The sequence below is a fragment of the Orycteropus afer genome, unplaced genomic scaffold (genome assembly GCF_000298275.1).
Source record: "Orycteropus afer afer isolate SDZICR_OR568_19922 unplaced genomic scaffold, OryAfe1.0 scaffold00175, whole genome shotgun sequence".
Lineage (NCBI taxonomy): Eukaryota > Metazoa > Chordata > Mammalia > Tubulidentata > Orycteropodidae > Orycteropus > Orycteropus afer.
Genome location: NW_006921762.1, coordinates 193,660 through 198,114, shown reverse-complemented (window position 1 = coordinate 198,114; position 4,455 = coordinate 193,660).

The following is a 4,455-nucleotide window of genomic DNA, read 5'->3' as shown; positions in this document are numbered from 1 at the left end:
TGTCAGAGCAGCACCAGGTAACCAGAACAGTAATGATGCCAAGGAATAAAGGTTAAATGTGTATGATTAAAAAAAAATTTAAATGACTATAGTTGGGAGCTAAAGCAAGAGCAAAGACTGAGGATCAGCCATGCTGATGGAGGAAGGAGGCCCTACAAGAAAAGTATGGTGTGGTGGAGCAGAAAGTGGAGTTAAAGTCCTCAGTCCAGAAAATAAATCAGTAAAAATGCTTACATTGAATTCAGATACCTATTTCATAAGGGTAGAAGAGTTTATTTGAGAGAAATTTGTTTTGGAGCCAGATAGTAAAAAGCTTTGAATCCAGTTTTGAAAATGTCCCATTGTCCATTGGAAACAAGATATTCAGGGGGAGGTCGAGTTTGATATATTCAAAGTGTTAAAAAATAAGATTTCATCAGATTAATCTTTCAGAAAATGTGGAAGATGAGGAGCAAAAATACTAATTATGAAAACATTACATCAGTCCAAGCATAAGTAATGAAATTCTAGATTGGAATGGTGGCAAGAAAAGCAAGGAAGTATCTGAGAAAAATAGTAAAGAATCTGTAGGAGCTCCGGTAGCATAATGCCTAAAGCACTTGACTGCTAACCAGCAGGCTGGCGGTTCAAACCCACCAGCCATTCCTCGGAAGGGAGGTTGGGCAATCTACTTCTGTAGTGACACTGCCTCAGAAACCCAAGGAGGGGTCACTATGAGTCCAGTCTGACTGCCTCAGAAACCCAAGGAAACGTCACTATGAGTCCAGTCTGACTCGATGGCATATAACAACAAAGAATCTGTAGGAATAAAGTACTTTCTGCAAAAGAATCTTTAAACTTCTTGAGGGTATGACCTATGTCTGTCATGTTCATCATTGTCTTTCCAATGCTTGGCACAATGCACAGTATGTTGATTAAATAAAAATGACAGAGCACAAGAGTAGGGAATTGACTCCAAAGATGACTCTTTGGATAACAATAGCAGATGATAGAATTGGAGACTTCTAGCAGATGGTTTAATTCTGGATGTGTTGAGTGGACATGAAAAAACATTCAATAAGCATATCTAGGCAGTAATTAAAAATGCAGGGCTAGGCACAAGAGAAAGTTCAGCACATGAGAAAATTTGGAAGTTAGGTGATAATATATCAGGTAGTTATTAAGGGCCTATTACTTGCTGCACATGTTGCTACCCCCATGATAATTAACTTCGGTACAAAGAATCATCATCTAGAGAATTTGTTAAAAAACTGCAGGTTCCTAACTTGCACCCCAAGAGATTCTGATTCTGTAGGCCTGGAATAGGGCCTATGAATATGCATTTTTACTAGCACTCAGGTGAATCTGATACAGTAACTAACTCTGAGAAACACTGCTTCATTATATGGGAGATACAAGAGAAATATGTGAAATAGACTTTCTTTCAGGTAGCTTAGTCAGGTAACTAAAAATGATATGGCTCCAACTGAGAAGTCTCCTAGGAAAAAATCGTCAGTGCTTTGTATTACGTCTTTGGAACCTATGTTCAGGAAAAAGTAAATTCACAAAAGGAAACAGGATGTGATGCAATGGGATTTCCCTTTTCACACCAGATAAATGTATAAAGAGTATGTTCCGAAAATACAGAGTCCTTCCTAGTTTCTACTGGCAGGATCTTCTGGAAAAACCAGAAGAGGAAGCATAACAAAATACACAAAGTAGGAAGTCAGACAACTCAAAAGTGAAGAGAAGAAAATTAATGAAAGTAAATATATGATAAAAATTAAGACTAGATAATGAAAAGAATTTTATCCTGTGAACCACAAAAATAACAATGAAAACAAAATCCAAAGTTTTCTAGCAAAAACACAATGAAGTAAAGTCTAGTGGAGTTGAAATGGAATTACCAAGAGGATTGAACTGCTCAGAGTTATTTCTGAGGTGTCATGCAAATATAATGTTTTAGGGAGATAATGTCCATGGTTTCCATCTTCATCTAGCCCTGCCCTTTGGTTATCTGTCCACTCAAACAGTCCTTCTTAATGAGCTTTATCTGCCTGACTCACCTTTGCTGTCTAACCAAGTTTCTGAGTGAATAATAACTTCTTGTTAAAAAAATAATGTGTTTGATCCATGAAAGCAAATTAACAATGTGAAGTAAACTAAACATGGCATAGAAAAACTGATGACAAAAAAACATTTTCTGTGAGTATGAATGGACAGGAAAGGAATAGAAAAGTTACCAATGATAATGCATCCAGCAGAAAATAATCCACAATCTACTGGCAAAATGAAAAGCTTCAGATTATCCATTAAAACCAGAGACAGACCGACATGGATGGTGCCATTAGCTTTCATTCCTCTCCCAGTCTTCCTTTATAAAATTAAAAACATTCTTTAGAAAAGGTAAACTAATAGTGCTAATACCTTGGTGAGTCAGTCATCATAAAAAATGAAGTAACTTTCTTTTATTAAAATGTTTGGCGTCCTGGTGACACAGTGGTTAAGTGCTCAGCTGCTAGTTGGAAAGTCAGTGATTGGAACCCACCAGCGACTCCACAGGAGAAAATTTTGTCAGTCTGCTTCCATAGATACTACAGCCTTAGAAACCCATGGGGCAGTTCTGCTCTGTTCCATAATTTTGCTATGAGTCAGAACTGACTCAATGGCAATTGGTATTAAAGTGGTTTTTTGTGCAAGCTACTGGTAGCAATTTTGGTCAAGGCAGTTGTAAAAATTATGGTAGCAATAAAGGGTGATAGGTGGAGCTGTATGAGTGTGGATCCAAGTCAAAACCAAACCTGTTGCTGTCAGGTGGATTCTGACTCATAGCGACACTGTGGGACAGAGTAAAACTGCTCCATAGGATTTCCAAGATTGTAGTCTTTATGGAAGCAGACTGCCACATCTTTGTCCCACAGAATGGCTGGTACATTCAAAATGCCAACCTTTTTTTTAGCAACCAAGTGATTAACCACTGTGCCACCATGGCTCCTTATGAGTGTGGATATACGTTATCAATTGTGGCCAGTCAGATTTAAAAAAAAAAAAAAAAAAACTATTTTTTGAAAAATCAAGACTTACTGGAGAAACATTTTCTAGTTTTATATATAGTAAATACATACATATTTTATGAAGATGCAGGTAGGTTTCTAGATTTAGATGCATATGGAGATCATGTTACTTGCCAACGACACAATTCTGACTCCTGGCAACCCCATGTGTGCAGAATAGAACTGCTCCATGGGGTTTCTGAGGCTTTGACTTTTCAGGAGCAGATCACCAAGCCTGTCCTCCAGGGTGCCCGTGGGTGGGTTCACACTACCAACCTTTCAGCAACTAGTCTAGCACCACCCAGGGACTCATAAACCAAAAAAAAAAAAAAAAGATCTCATGAACTCTGCAAAACCTGAACAGTTTGTACCATCATAAGATAGTATTGAAGAGAATTCAAACAAAGAAACAAAGGCACTTCACAAACAGTTAACATTGCATGTCTTTTGCTCCATGACTTTTGAACACTCATCCATGAAATGTAGCATAACTAAGTGATCTGGGAAAATATATATGGCTAGAATCAAGAAATGTCAAAAACAGTTCATTGTCAATTTTAGTTTGCAGCAAGACTTCTTCCTAAATCATGAGTGAATTGTTTTGCCTAGTATTCACATGTAATTGCTGGGGAATCATACTGTAATAGCTCATCTAATACCCAGTTCTGTCTCCCCTGGAGATAATTTTTATAATATGAAATATGAGGTTAAAATTAATATTAAAAAGTAGTCAAATGAGACAATGAAATCATGAAATGGTGAAATACAGTCTGAATACTATGGGGAAGAGGAAGACAGAACTGTTTTATGGGAGACAAAGAGGTATGAACTAACTTTAATTCCCAGCATGAGAGCCTATGTTATTTGTACTTTATAAGTGTGGTGATTTGTAATCAATGCCATTGAGTCCATTCTGACTCATAGTGACCCTATAGGACAGAATAGAACTGCCCCATAGGGTTTCTAAGGCTGTAAATCTTTGTGGAAGCAGACTGCTTCATCCCTCTCCCATGGAGTGGCTGGTGAGGTCAATCCACCGACTTTTGGTTAACAGCCAAATGCTTTAACCGCTGCATTATAAGAGGTCCTATGATTGTTTGTATGAAGGTTTCTTTACATGAACAACCTGGAAGTTTCATGGGAAGAAATTCGACAGTGGCAGTAAGAAATGATGTATACAAGTTTGGTCCAAGGGTAAGGCATGGTTACCAGAGAAGAGGGAAGATTTTGATTAAAATATGATGAGATTATATCCTATCAGTCAGATTGATATTCAACTCAGTCCCCATGGACTCATGCCCAAGACTCATGCATGAGAGGGCTGTGATAAAAGATCTATACCATTGAATTATTTAAGAAATTGGGAATATTAAAGTAGCACTAAATTGTGAAATACTTAGGATGTGTGTATTGTGTAAGCTCC